Source organism: Leptodactylus fuscus, chromosome 6, assembly GCF_031893055.1.
Source record: "Leptodactylus fuscus isolate aLepFus1 chromosome 6, aLepFus1.hap2, whole genome shotgun sequence".
Lineage (NCBI taxonomy): Eukaryota > Metazoa > Chordata > Amphibia > Anura > Leptodactylidae > Leptodactylus > Leptodactylus fuscus.
This window is the reverse complement of record NC_134270.1, coordinates 160,205,811-160,221,672: the sequence shown is the minus strand read 5'-3', so window position 1 is coordinate 160,221,672 and position 15,862 is coordinate 160,205,811. Positions and strand designations below refer to the sequence as shown.

Genomic DNA, 15,862 nt, shown 5'->3' with positions numbered 1-15,862 from the left:
GTAGTCACGGTCTATTAGGGACATTTTAGTAACATCACGTAGCCCAAATTTCGGTGTAGTGCTAGCGTTCACTCTGCTGTGCGTCATTCCACATACACGGCTTTACCACACATCTACAATAAGGAATATTTCACTTTTGATGACAGACGCCCTGACATTGACGAGCCTAAAGCTATGGCTTTGTGCCTAGCAACCAATTACCGGCAGTAGAAATGTACTGCGCATGCCCAGATCCATTTCACGCGCCCATCCCCCCCCACTCCATCACAGTGCATAGTAACTGAGTACACCTGCGCAGAACGCCTCTCTCTAGGTAATACTGCGCATGCTCGTCTCTGCGGCAAAGAGCGCTGCGGATTCGCCCTGCGCATGCGCGCTGTGCTGAGTCAAGCTGGGGGAGGGATGGGTCGGTGGAAGCTTCTGGAATAGCGGAGGCAGCGACTGGGAGAGCGGAGATTTCAGCGGCTACGGGATCGGGATGTACTCAATGGATTATTAATAAAATGTCGATGTTGAGGAGTCTGGTGTGTGTTATAATGAGGAGGCCCCTGATGTAGAATGGTGTCACGGAATAAGGGCGGCTGTGGAGCTATACGATAATAATCCTGGGATATAACCGCTTCTCTGTACGGATATACGCAGTCTGTTCCTCGCAGCCTTCTTGTGTAGGATCTATTTGCCTGATGTCGCTTCACTGTGTCTGGATTATTCTCGCCGCCATTTTGTGATCCTGGAGCGGAGCACGGCCGCCATTTCGTGTATTGTGCGGGCGACGCATGCGCAGAGCAGCGCTGGTCATCTTGGCGCTCTCCCGCACTTTTTCAGGGTTGCTGAGAGCAGTAGTTCCACAGAGACTCAGCCTGTGTAAGCGGTGTGTGAGGGTCTCCGGTCCACCCTGTATCCAGAGGTCATGCTGGGCTGTACTGTCATGGCTCTGTGAGGTGATTTCTTTGTCACAATGGGACAACGAAGCTGTGGTGTCTTGTCTTATTGTTAGGAAACACAAAGGGGCTGGTTTTGACAGAAAAATATGTAAATACCACATGTATACGTTATTTGTCCTCAATAGTCGGTAACCCATTGGTCTGAAACTACTACTCCCAGCATGCCCTGTCAGCTGCAGACTAGGAGTTTATTCACATGGTGCGGGTTCTCTGGTCTGGAACAAAGGGGCTTACTAAAAACTGCAGCAATACTGTACTGTGTGAATAATATACCTAAAGAGCTGCAGGATGGTGATACATCGGGGGTTAATGTATTGCATGTAAGCAGTAGGGCTGTGTTCAGATAGTGCTGCGGCTTTTACTGCAGAACCGTGACATCTGAACGTACCCTTATTGTGACTTGGTTAGTTAGGGCGTATTCATACATTGCTGTTTTGATGCAGATTGCAATGTGGCTGAGGTTTATACAGGATGCCTGCAGTTTTTACCACTTTGCAACAGCTATGTGTGAATATATCCCTAGACTACATGTACATGACTGGATTGGTATCCGAGTGTCATCCTTGGTTTTCACTGACCCAGATGTTGAAAATGAATTGTATTGGACAGGTCGTGCGCCATAGTCTGCGGTTCTTCAGTTCACCACGGACGCAACCGCAAACACTATGGCTGTGTGTATGGGCCCTCCGTAACGTATAGGGACGTACTCTTATCTGTAGTGTGCATGAAGCCATATTGTCATAGACTATAAGGGGAGAGAGCTGCGCTTAGGCCGGAGGGCTGACTCTTTTTCCTTCCCCGTGTGTCTACACATTACGCCAGCGCACAGTTTTTCTTTTTTTATATTTTATTAAAAATGTGGGAGTCTTATTAATAATGTCTATACCTAAAACTAGATAAAACGGGCAGATACAGTGACGGTGATTCTCAAGGTGTTTTATGAAACGCGAGTTGGAGTATGTTACTAGATCTATAAGGGCTAGTTCACACGGGGACATGGAGGAGGATTTTGACAGCAAAATCCACGTCATAATCCTCCTCCATACAATGTTAGTCTATGTAAATCTGCTAGCAGAGAAAAAGAAGCGACATGACCTTTCATCAGGCGACGCATTTTTTGCGTCCCGTTCTCTAAAAGGATGGGAAAACCGCCTGGAAGCGGTTTTTTTTTTTTAACAAAAAAACGTACCACAAAAAGCATGCCAAGGTCAAAAAAACGCTTCCTAATTTGGAAGCGTTTTTTTCCGGTGCCAAAATTATTTACATGTGAACTAAGCCTTAGGCTGCGTTCACACAGAGTTTTTTGGTCAGGAATCTGACTAAAGTTTCTACTCCTAAAAACGCCTCACCGTAGGACTGTATGCTGAGGAGGAATTTTAGTCAGTTTCCTGACCAAAAAACTCAGTGTGAACGCAGTCTGGGGCTCCGTTCTCACGGAGTAACGCGCCGCTCATTTAGACACATCGGGGTGCGGCGCTTCAAAACAGATCCCATTGATTTCAATGTGTTACGCACGTAAGTCGGCACCCATTGAAATCAATGGGATCTGTTTTGAAGCACCGCGCTCTGATACGTGTATACGTGTCTAAATGAGCGCCGTGTTACTCTGTGGGAACAGAGCCTTAGGGTATGCTCACACGGAGTTCTTTGCAGGTTGATTTTAAGGTACAGTCCGCCTCAAAAAAAACCCTCCCTTTCATTTCAATTGCTTTCAGTAGCAATTTTTTATGACCTACCTTCCAGGCGGATTCCACTTTGAAAAACCCATTTTTTTTTATTTTTATTTTTTTTATTTTTTTTTTATGTGTTTGTATTTTATTTGCAAGCATTTGTTTTTAAAGGAAAGTTTCCAGGTCCATACAGTGTGCTGGAGCAAACAAAAAAAAAAAAAAAGCTCCAAAAACCTCATCATGTAAAAAAAAAAAAAAAATGCGTCAGAAAATTAATTCCTGAATTCCTAATTCCTGAAGCAGATTCTTTTCAGCCTGCAAAAACTCCATGTGAACTTACCCTTAGACTTTAATTTGTTACTTTGCACCAATATTTTGAGGGGTTTATCACTCAAAATTTGTTGTAAGTGATACTTTATTGGTCCTCCACAGCTCCTGCTTTGTTACTTATGGAGTCTTATCCACTATATTCTTTTGATAGAGATGAGCGAGTACTAATCGAAAAGGCCGTTTCAAATAGCACGCACCCATAGGAATGAATGGACGTATGAATGGCCGCTTCCATTCATTCCTATGGGTGCGTGCTATTCGAAACGGATGCAGGATCATAACATGGGCTGCAGGACTTTTTGCTCCGTTCAAAATAATGGACTTGTGATGGGTGCGAAGTGTACATTACTATTTATTTTATTGTTTAACATTTACGTCTAACGTACGTATGGATGGGAACTTTCCATCATCCAATATTTTATGTCTCATGAAGAACAAAAGAAAAACAAAAACCAGGCTGTCATTTCCATTAATGGATGAAGTTTTGTCTGTTTTCTTTTTCTTTTTTTTTTTGCGGATCTGTATAATGGACCTCAGAAATAAATACCCCCCCCCTTTTTTTTTTTTTTTTTTAAAAAAAGGACTTTATCATAACAAACTTCCATCAGTTGTGTAAACCTACTGTAAGGGGGCGTCAATTAGCGGGGAAAAAAAAGCAATGTTTCGCAGTCCCTGGTTAATCCCATCTACACATCGCAGAAAAATATCTTTAGCGGACATGCTGTGGTATCAAAAATTTTAACTTTTTTGTAAATCGCAGCATGTCAATTATACCTACGGAAATGCTGGCTGTATCCCTATAGGTATAATCGAAGTAGAAGTTCTGCAAAGGAAAAAGTCTGCCAATTTATTGTGAAAATCACTTTGGGAAGAACCGTGATGCCTTTTCACTGTGGTTTTTCCACTAACACTTTTTGGATGTGTGTGACAACGAGGGGCCTTAGCCTAAGAGGTTGTTTTGTTTTTTTCCGGCTAGATATACCCTTTAATCTGGTGTATTTTTGGACCTGTATCCACGCTGTTTTCTCCAGATGCTTAAACTGTCTATTTAAGAATAAAAAGTGCATGATATGGTGCACAACCTGTATGCCAGTTTTGGGCACATTTTGATTTTTTTTTTTCCAATCCTATTAATTTATTGTATGTCTTATGAAAGCTTCTGGAACATGTGACAAACAGGTGCCTGTGATGGATTTCTGATACTAGTATCTGTCATGGGCTAGTTCACATGGGAGCAATGAGGCAGATTTTGACAGCAGATTTCACCTCAAAATCTGCCTCCATACAATGGTGGTCTATGGAGACTGCTAGCTTTTTTTTTTTTTTCTGCTAGTAGAAATAAGAAGAGACATGACCTTTCTTCAGGCGGATTCCGCCTGAGGAAAGCAATAGAAGCAACCGAAGACACCTAGCGGTTTTTTTTTTTTGGTTTTTTTTTACAGTCCATTCACTTTAGGGGAGGGGAAATCCGCCTGGCGTTTTCTGGAGCAGTTTTTACCAAAAAACTGCCCCAGAAAACGCTCGAAAAAAAAAACAACAACGCCTCAAGGTCAAAAAAACGGCTTCCTAATTAGGAAGCAGTTTTTTTCGGGACCAAAATAAGCCAGGCGGTTTTTACGTGTGAACTAGCCCTTAGGGTCCATTCAAACGGAGGGAAATGGCGCTTTGTTTGGTGCTGAATTTTTAGTGCTGAAAAAAAAAAAGCCTCCCATTGACTTCAATGGGTGCCGCTAGTGGAAGAAAAAAAGCTAGCAGAACCCATTGAAATCAATGGGAGGCTTTTTTTTCTCAGCAGCGCCAAATAAAGAACCATTTTCTTCCGTGTGAATGGACCCTGAGGCTGCATTCACATGAAGGAAAATGGTGAGGAATTTCAGCGCTTTTTTTTTTTTTTTTTTCAGCATGGAAAATTCCACCCCAAATTCCTCACTATTTTCCTCCGTGTGATTGGACCCTAAGAGACCATAATGTCCAGATGAGCGCTGTGGCCGCATCACTCAGTACCAAGCACAGTACTTTATATGTTGTATAACAGCTCAGCTTTGGTAACTTGAAGTGTAGCTAAACTTTCAGACTACTTTTGATTTTCTATTGGTATTTTGGATCCTTTCTGTGTTTTCCTACATTTTTTTTCTCTTTCCCTTGCTTTTGCATTGAGCTGTTCATGTCTCTCACTGACTGTTGCTGTAAGGAGTTGTCCTGTTATGGATTCTTATTCCTAATCCACATGGCAGGGATAAGTGTGCAATCGCTGGTGGTCCGATCGTGGGGTCCCCCTAAGGCCTTCTTGTGTTTGACCTATGCTCCATTCAGAGGAGACCTTAGGGGAACTTTCAGTGATCAGAGACTTCTCTTGTCCTGTGTATAGGGATGTCAAACAGGCCATGTGACTAGTGAACTTGACCTCACTGGTGCACTACTACTGCAGTCACCTCATCTTTTTTTTTTGGGGGGGGGGGTAGGTTTCAGACCTCCCCATTGAACTATTGAATTGTTGATGACGTATTCTATGGATGTGTCCAATTTTAAATTCCAGAAAACCCATTTTATATTTAAAAAAAAAAATCGCAATTGTTTTGCACATAATTTGTGACTTTTTACACCTTGTACAGTGAAAATCTCATACAAGGTGTAATAAATCTATCCCGGTGAGTTTAAATTCTTGGGGCCTGTTCAAACAGTGCAGTTAAAACTGCATATTTTGCTGATAAATAGGTTGTACAGCGCTGTGGAATATATTGGCGCTATATAAATATTTTTTATTATTATTATTCATCTCTAAAAACTGTGACCAGATAGAAAAGTGCAGCAAAAATGTAGGTGGCTAATGTTCAGTGAAGTTTTAACGGCTGTGTGTGAATCTAGCCTTAGATTTCTAATGACTTGGATGAATGTTTCTCACGCACAGCAGGAGGGGGCAGCGATGTTCTCGAAGTGAAGCAGAAACTTTTTTTTCCGGGTTTGTTTTGCATGTCTGCTGCGGCTGTGGTGGAAGTTTCTACTTTTGGTTCTCAAGATTCACTGATAGACCCTTAAGTCTCCTTCACACACTATTTTTTTTCCAGCACCATGTATTTACTATGAGTTTTTATGCCAGTGTTTCACAGTGTGCTGTGTATGGGGGAAATAAACACTGTGTGTGTGGAATATTCAGTATACTGCTATTGTCCACAACCCCTTTGTGTAATTGTACATTAAGGTGCCGGGGAATTGGAGAACTTTGATGTCCAAATGTGTCATGGTGATCGCACACACTCAGACGTGGGGTCTGCACGACCACCATGGGAGTAGTAGCTCTCAAACTGTCATGGCTCAGATTATTGTTAACACGAATCTCGACTATTTAGGCCAGGGCCCCACGGACCGGAAATGCCGAGATTTGCCCGCAGCAGAGACGCTGCCGGAAAAATCGCGGCGTTGTACAGTGCAGGCAAAGTGGGAATCCCATCCACACTTTGCGGAAAAGATTGCAGCACAGACACGCTGCGATTTGCAAAGCCATTGCGGCTTTGCAAATCACAGCATGTCAAATATATCTACGGAAACGCCCGCGGCTTTCCCATAGATATAATGTTAAGAGAAAGTCCGCAGAGGAAAACTCTGTGAACTTTCTCTTAAAAGCGCTGCAGAAAGAACCGCAATGCGATCACGCAGCGGTTCTTCCCACAGCGCTTTAGTGCTGCGGATACAGCCCGTGGGGCCTTAGCCTTAAAGAGGTTTTCGGGGCTAAAACTATTAATGATGTGTCCTAAGGATAGGTCGTAAATACCAGATCGGTGGAGGTCGGACACTTAGCATCCCCATAAATCAGCTGTTCTCAGCAACTAATGCACAGAGAATGGAGCAGGAAGCAGACAGCGTTGTTCTCTGTGTAGTTCACCTGAATGGGAGCTAAGCTGCAATGACCCTAAAACCAGGTTCACATAGGGTTTTTTGGTCCAGATTTTGACGCAGAATCCGCCTCAGAAAACCGTCTCCCATTGAATTCAATGGGAAAAAATGGCTCACGGAAAAAAAGCGACATGCCCTTTCTTGATGCGGATTCCACGGCTGAATCAGTCCACGGAGCAACACTCCCTCCCGACTAGGCCCATTTATTTGGGCCTAATCCAGAGCGGGATGCCGTGACTGGATGCTGTATGCTCTTCACCAACATCCAATCACGGCTAGCCGTTTTTTGGACCAGATACTGAGGCGACCTCTGCGTCAAAATCCGGTCCAAAAAACCCAGTGTGAACCCGGGCTAATTCAGACGATCAGTGTGATTACCAGGATTATCATTCTCATAAATGACCTATCCTTAATATCTTTAGCCCAGAATACCCCTTAGATGCCTTGATGTCTAAAAAGTTTAACAGTAGGGGGCTCCTTCCAATCCTGCCATGGCTTTAGGCTTACTAGCCTGTGGCAGTGTACAGCATAATGGCCCGTAATCTTCCATACTCGCTGACTATAATACTTCGGTATACAAACAATGGCATAGTGATGTGTCCTAATGGGGCATGAAAATCAATTTACACGTAGTGAAACAAAACAAAAAAATTTACATTCATGAAAAAAATAAAAACTATTCCATAACAAGTTATTTTGTAAAAAAAAATAAAAAAATACACAGATATAGTATTGCTATGATCAAAGTGACCAGAGTGATAAAACTAAGGCTATGGTCACATCTGCACCAAAGTCTCTACCTGAAAATTGGAGGAAAAAGTCCTCTGTCTGCTGGTTTCAGTATTAAAATGAGAGATACCTGATGGGACTGGATTATAGAGTAGTCTATGGGGTCCATCAGACTCTGTGTAAGCGATATTTCAGCGGTCCTCTGGTGGATCCAAACAACGAGGCAACGCTGGAGTGAACATAACGTAAAGTTTTATCAACTGTAAGACAAATGCCAAAAAAACAAAGAAATTTAAAAAAAAAAAAAAGGGAAAAACATCTGCAAAACTGCTTGTTTTCCATTCTCCTCCTCCCTAAATAATATAAAAGAAGCCTATGTATCAAAAAAATTTAATATTTAATGTGTTTATTACATCAAGCCGCCCCCCCCCCCCCCAAAAAAAAAAAAAAAAAAAAAAAATTAAAACAACTCAAGTGTGAGAAACTCCTATAGGTGCTGGAGGTCGCAGTATGCCAGGATTACATATATAGCAGAGATATAATACAGTACCTATATACCTGTATACATACACCAATAAGGTGCCTGGATGGTAAAATTACATCTGGAGGAGGAACTGCAATCTCTACCTCCAGCCCAACGCACATTTCTTCCCTGCTTTAGGATACAAGTTTCATTGTTGCCATACCCTGGAATCCATTTTTTCGTGACCTCCGTCCCCTATAGGAGTTTCTCAGACTTGAGTAATTTTTAATCGTTCTTAATCTTCTATTTTTTTGGGCTTCATAGAATAAACATATATGTTTGATACAAATGTTTCTTTGTGGTATTTGCTGATATTCAGAGGAGGAATTGGTTTTCTTCATTTGGGTATTGGACTTAATTGCCCTAAGATGATAGAAGTATAGGTTATACGTAAGGGGGATGTCCAGGCTAAAAAATTTATGTATTATATATTTTTTTTATTTTTAAAGTCCATTCTTCTCTGGTGACCTCAATATAGTCCAGCTGCTCAGCTGTCTTCTTTTGGCGGAAGTCCTCGCTGCTTTCCCGTGTCCTCGGGGGCCCTCAGCGGTCACATGCGGCAGGGACCTCCGCTCAAAGAAGACAATGGAGCTTCAGAATCGGACCGAGTTGTGAGGACACTGGAGCAGTGGGGACAGGTGAGTATGATGTTTTTTTTATTTTTATCACGTCCCTTAGTCTAATTAAATACAAATAAAATTACCCTTACCTCTTTCCTGCATGACACTGTCAACTATTTTAACAAAACCTGGTTCTACTGGATGGAATTCCATTGTACTAGTGAATATTGGACGCTTCTCAGACCTGTGCCGTCACCGTAGACATATAGTGGGATGCTCTGGCTTTTATAGCTAACTGATGTGCTGCCTATCTAGGACTATTCTTGACCATCTGGCCTTGCTCCTTATGGAGTCCTATTGCTCTTTCTGATGAAGAATTTTCGATTGTTTTCACCCCTGGGGATGGGATTAGCCATCACCTAGCAATGAATCTGGGGAAATCTGATGAAACAAGGACAGCCCACAGTTGACGGCCGTGTTCTCTTTGTCTTTTGTATTGTTTCACAGAGCCGTAGATCTGCTTGGCCATGGAAAATACAGAAAAAAAATGGCGCTTAAGATGAATCTCCCCCCCCCCCCCCCTCCCAAGTATCTCTCCGTCCGTGAAACAAATGGACACAGATGGAGATTGGCTGTGGACACGTGTTTAGAAACAGAAAACACGGCTTTTCCAGATTCCTCTGTATTCATTTAAGCCAAAGCCAAGAGGGACTTCAAAAGGAATGGGAGATACAAAGAAAGCTCTTAAGGTTCTTCCTTCTGCTAGATCCACTGTTGGATCAAAAAACCTTAGCAAAACAGGGGCCAACACGGTGTCTCAGTGGTTAGCACTGCAGCCTTACAGTGCTGGAGTTTTGGGTTCGATTCCTGCCAGGAAAAACACCTGCAAGGAGTTTGTATGTTCTCCCCGTGTTTGCATGGATTTCTTCCCATTCTACAAAGACATACTGATAGGAAAATAAATGTACATTGTGATCCCTATATGGGGCTTACAATCTACATTTAAAAAGAAAAACCTTAGCAAAATCTGCAAAAAAAACCCCAACCCGTAGCTTTTCTGTAACATGTGGCCTTAGCCTCATTGCTGCAGACGGAATTGTTAAAACATTACTAAACGGCGAATACCACAGAATGTAAAACCAAAAAGCAATGGTGAAATTGCTGTTTTTTTTTTTTTTTTTTTCTGTTTTATATACGGCTGACAGCCATGAAAAGATAGAAGCAATAAAGATCCTCTAAGTCATTAGAAATCCATTTATTGAGTAAATATGTAATGTTAGACATCTAATTAATTTCTAATATAATTAATTAATTATTTTGAAACTGGAGTCAGTAACTTTTTTTTTTTTTCCCCTCAGCTCCAAGTATGCCCCAAATTGGCCCTGACTCCAACTCTACAGCCTTGTTTTTACCCCGTCACTCCATAGAAAGGGTTAACAAAATTCAGTCACTAAGTTATATTAATCTCTAATAGGTATTGTAACTGCTTATGTGTTAGGATTAGGCCGGGTTCAGACGGGGTTTTTTGGTCCGGAATTTGACGTGGAGGTTGCCTCAGATTCCAGCCTGAAAAACGGCTAGCCGCGCCTGGATGTGCAGTGCATCGGCATGTAGTCGCGGCATTCAGCTTTGGATTAGGCCCAAATGAATGGGCCTAGTCGGAAGGGAGGTGTCGCAAGGCGGACATCCGCGGCTGAAGAAAGGGCATGTCGCTTCTTTTTTCCGTGAGCGGTTTGTTCCGCGTCACAATCCTGACCAAACAACCCTGGCTGAACCCGGCTTTATAGGTCCTTCTCCTGCAGACCTGACACAGCTGGTCCTCCGGACTCTCTTGGGGGCCTAAGGCTCCGTTCCCATGGAGTAACACGCCGCGCATTCAGACACGTATACACGTGTCAGAGTGTGAGCGCTCAAAACAGATCTCATTCACTTAAATGTGTGCCGCCTCACGTGCTACACATTGAAATCACACTGACACGTGTTTACGTGTCTGAATACGCGGTGCGTTACTCCGTGGGAAAGGAGCCTTATACAGTATGTGTTTTTGTTCGCCCCTACTCACACCTTTAGTTATAACCCCCTCCCTTTATTTTTTTTCTCCTTCCTGCTTCTCTCGATTCTTCTACTTCCTTCCCTTCCCCTTTGATTCTTTACATATTTTTTCTTCCATATTGATGTTGTCTTGCTGGCTGGGGTCTGTCTTGGGGGATCCCCCCCGGTCGCTCTGGGTCTGCAACTTTTATGTTTGTAATTTCGTATTATTGGTCTGTTTTGGACTTTTTTGGTTTATTATAAAAATGTAATAAACATTTGAATTACATATAAATTATTATTATTTTTTATATCTCTAAATGGTGCCATTGGAAAAATAGAAGTCACCCATCAGGAAACAAGCCCTCATACTGCTGTGTCAATGAGAAAGTTAAAATGTTATTGGTGTTGGGATGCTAAAGTGGAAATAAAAGGGTTAAAAAACCCAGCAATGTCAGCCTTTCCATCCTTGGGTGAATCGTGAGTGCATTTTTAGGCCTTATTCACATGTCATTGACTCATGGATGTGTGCTATCATGTTCACTAAGGTGTGCACACGGTCTTATTGATTTTCAGCATTGTTTTGTTTGTTTCTTTCCATGACTGCAGGTCTGTCCTATTTTGGTGACTGAAATAATATCTATTAAAGCTGAGGCCACACGTAGCAAAATGCAGCACAAAAAAAAACACCCTAATAAGTTTATGGGGGAAATCACAATGTTTTTAAAGGTAACATTAACTTGCTTCCCATGTAAACACTGCAGGAAAAAAGGCAGCGGAAATGTCATTACACAGTTTTCCTCTGCAGACTTTCTGTTTGTTATACCTACAGGGAAACCGCCAGTGTTTCCTCAGGTATAATCAACATGCTGTGATTTCCAAAACAGTGAGGGTAAGTTCAGACCGGGTTTTTTGGACCGGAATCTGAGGTGGAGGTCGCCTCAGGTTCTAGTCCAAAAAACTGGCAGCCGCGACTGAAGCATACAGTTGCGCGCTCCGCTCCGGATTAGGCCCAATGAGTGGGCCTAGTCGGGAGGAGGGAGTGTCTTCAGGCTGAATCGTGAGGCGAAACGGCCGGAAGAATGAGCACCTCCTGAGCGGCTCCCATTGATTTCAATGGGAGCTGTCTTTTTTTTTTTGGTCAGGATTTTGAGGCGAATACGGCCTCAAAATCCTGACCAAAAAACCCATGTGAACTTACCCTGGCGATTCTTGAAATTGCAATGTTTTCGCTGCACATGTTTTTCTGCAATGTACAGATATAATTCACTAGAAGTCCTTTGCAAGGATTGTAAAATGCCGTGTGGGGCTCCGGCCTAATAATGAGAATCTGATTGCTCCAAACTAGAATGGTAACTTTTATTTGATTTAATTTTTTTTTTTTTTTTTTTTTTTTGACCGTTTTCAAAGCTCTCCCTGACCTCGGTCCTGTTCATACGGCTGATATCGGTGTAAACAATCCTCTGTCAGCTAAACACAGAATCACAAGGTTAAGGGCACACAGGGCGGCCGCTGGTAAAATCCCATAGTGAATGGCTGTACAGTAATACCGCAGCAATACCCAGTAAAATTACGTGTTCTGTAAATTTGGTAAATGATTGCAGCAGCCAAACCCTACAAAGCCCTGTTATTTCCCATACCGCCATGTTGCATGCTGCAAGTCTCCAGCGTCCCCCCCTCCCCTTTTATCTGTATAGCGTCATGGCAGGAGAGACGTGGCGCAGCAGATAAGAGGATCTGAGAGGAGCGCCTGGGCTGATCCGCCATAACGCATCCTCACTAATTACACACAGGAGATTAGGCTGCTGATCAGATGATACAGGGCACAGCTCCGCCGCTGTCACCCTCAGGGGGTCCATGTGTGAATTTCTCTCTGCTCATTATGCTGGGAAAATGCATTTCCCATGGTGCCCTGCTCTCACACACATATGCAGAGCCCCTCATTACGTGGCCGATGGCTCTTTTTCCTGCCTGGATTCCAGCAAATTCTAATAGATTCACAGATGACGCTGCAGCGCGGGGAGAGGTGCAGATCTGCAACTAATTACCCCGGTGCTAAAAGAGAGACAGCTGTGGAATCTGCTGCAGGAGACGCCCGGCCTGCCCCAGATCACACAAAACATGGATTCCTTTAGGCCGGGGCTATACTACCATTTTTTGTGACGTGACTAATTTATTTTAACTACTGCATTACAGCTGGGTACGTTTAGTAAGAATGCAGAAGGTAACATCAGTCACGCTACAAAAAGTCACAGTGTGACTCTGGCCTTAGGGGCCGTTCACACGGAGTAAACGCGAGCTGATTATGGAAAAATACACGTGTAAAAATCACATTTGTAAAAATCTCGTTTTTTGGTGTGTTTTTTACATGTGTAAAAAATGGCATTGAAGTCAATGGGAGTCTGATTATTGCCATAATCTGTATTTGTATCTGTATAAATCTGTATTTTGCCATAATCATCTCGCGTTTACTCCGTGTGAACGGCCCCTCAATCTGGTATTAGCGGGAGCGGACATGGAATACGGGAAACTGATCTGTATGCCGATATTTTTAGGTTTTTTTTGTTAGCCAAGGCCCCGCATAGCAAGCCGCAGTCAAAAAGCAGAAAGAGTTCTCCTCTGTGGACTTTCTGCTCCTATTATACCGATATTGAAAACGTGGGTGTCTCCAGATATAATTGACATGCTGTGATTTACAAAAATGTGTCGTTTTTTGAGATCGCAGCATTTCCGCTGCGGATATTTTTCTACAATGTAGACAGAATCCCATCCACTTTGCAGGTACCGTAAGCACAGCGTTTTTGAAAACCTCAGCGTTTTTGCAACGTGGGGCTTCGGCTTTCGGCCAAGGTGTTGTGGAAACACTGTGTTTTACCGCTAGTTCAAACGGGGCACAGAACGACGGATTTTGGTCCTGATTCTAACACGGGAAGCCGCGTCAGAATAGGGCCAAAATGCATCTGCCACGACTGTCGTGGCTTCCCGCTCCAAGTAGGCCTCATGGAAAAAATTAAGCTAGCGGTCTGCATAGATCTCTATTGTGAGGGGTCGGATTATGACGTGGATTCAGCACCAAAATCTGCCCCCTCTTGCCCCATGTGAACGAGCACAGTGAATACGGTCCTGGCTAATCCCATCCACTCATGGCAGGAGATATAACCTGCAGAAAAGCTTTGTTTTATCAAAAACGCACCATGTCAATTTTAGCTGAGGAAATGCAAATGTTTTCTCTATAGGTTTAATAAGAAAAGAAAAAAATGGCACCACAGGACAATGTTATTTATTTTGTGGTGTGTGGATGAGATTTGTTTAAGGCCACATACCTATGGGGGATCTAGGCCACAAAATCTGGGTCGTACATTGGCCACATTTCCCCACCCAAACCCATACATTGCAGGTAGAAAATTCACAGTGTTTCAGGCCCCATATACACAGGGAAATCTGGTCCTACAGCTTCCAGCCTGAACACATACAGGAGACTGGGATTCCTTGATTGATCTATGACCACAGCAGTCCCTGTCTTGCCATGGCTTCAATGTTCTGTATATGTACAGTGTGGGACATTGAACCCATTGGCAGGCAGGGATTCCCAATATCATAGAAGACTATACAAGCAGTCCTGTCTGTGTTCGGAATGAGAGATGTACGGACAGGATTTTCTGGCCTAGATTTCCCCATGTATATGGTGTCCGATACACTGTGGATTTTCCATGTGCAATGCTGCAGTAGTCCTGGTGGTTTTGTGTATTTTATTTTATTTGTTCTGATGTTTTATGACCAGATGATATCTCAAAGCCTTTACTCAAATATAAACTTAATTATTATTATTATTATTTTTTTTGGGGGGGGACTTCTCTATGGAGCTTGAAAATGTGAGAAATACAATGTAGTAAAATAAAGAAAAATGCTTAACATTTAATGAAATGCAAAAAAAAACTGAAAAAAAAAAGCGTGTAAAGGAGTCCTCTGACATCAGTGTAATGGGGGACTCGTACTGTGTATAGTGTGTTATGTAATAGAAGGTGGGCAGCACTGCCTGTGCTTTCATTGCCATCTGGTGGGCAGTGTCTGTATTGCACCATATTTCTTCCATATCAGTTTATGTAGCACCTCCTGTAGGCTTCTTCATTGAACTTCAGCTACAAAGTTTGTCCGGGTGAGGGGGAAAACAATGGAATTACTAAATGCAAGTGAATGTGTATTTCCTAACATTCTTTACAAGAAACCAATAAAGAAATGTACAGAATTGACAGCATGCTGCGGATATCGCAATCTTTTCTAAATTCACCTGTAATGTAATGTGTAAAATCTGCAGCTAAATCCTCACAATATTCCCTTTTGATTTATGTGTGAATTTTGCTGACTCTCGGTGTAGATGTAACCCGACCTTACACAAGTCTTCTCCAGGCTGAATAAACATTATGGTTTCCTCTCATCATAATTCTGGTTCTCCTGCTCCTTATTCTTTTTGTTACATTTGCACTTTTTCCATCTCCAGGGCTTCCAGTATCCAGAACTGAACTGCATATTCCAGATAAGGCTGCCAGTCATCCGAAACCCCCAGTGTGCAGGTCCGCTCGTAAGTTATTGTGGAAGATTGCTGGTCTTAATGAATAGGATTTATTAGTTCTACTACCCTCAAGTCCCATATACACGTCCATAGTTATTTTCCATATGTCGTCTGCAATTGTGGCTAGTATATGGATCCATACATTCTTTACTGATCCGTGTTCTGGCTGTAGAAACCATCTGTGAATTATGATGCAGGTCCTTTTCTTGTCTGTATTTGCGAGACAGACTCACAAATACAATAGAAGATCAGACAAGTGGATATTGTATAATGAATCATATGTACAGTTTGTTATAGATTTACTTTCATGGGAATCATTAGATTTTTAATGAATTATAGGATCTTTACTGCTTTTGACTGACCACGGCTATCAGCCATTCTATTCTGAATGCAGTGGCCGGGCTCATCTATCAGGCTAGACGCTACAGCGACGCCTCTGGTCTGTGCCGGTCGCTACATTGGCTGCCTATTCGTTATAGAATAAAAGTTATCACTCTCATCCACAAGGCTCTCCATAATGCTGCTCCTCCCTACATTTCCTCCCTCATCTCTGTCTACTGCCCAACCCGTGTTCTCCGTTCACTCAATGACCTAACACTTACATCCTCTATTAT

At 42.7% G+C, this 15,862-nt stretch overlaps 1 long non-coding RNA gene across 1 annotated transcript in view; it reads left to right on the top strand.

The window, feature by feature from the left end:
* Positions 1 to 391: 391 nt before the first annotated feature.
* The window catches only part of LOC142208928 (uncharacterized), a 24,380-nt gene continuing 8,909 nt past the window's right edge, over positions 392 to 15,862 (top strand). The window contains exons 1-2 of the long non-coding RNA XR_012716919.1: positions 392 to 941; positions 15,177 to 15,257. This is a non-coding gene — a long non-coding RNA (uncharacterized LOC142208928). The remainder of the gene's footprint in view (positions 942 to 15,176; positions 15,258 to 15,862) is intronic.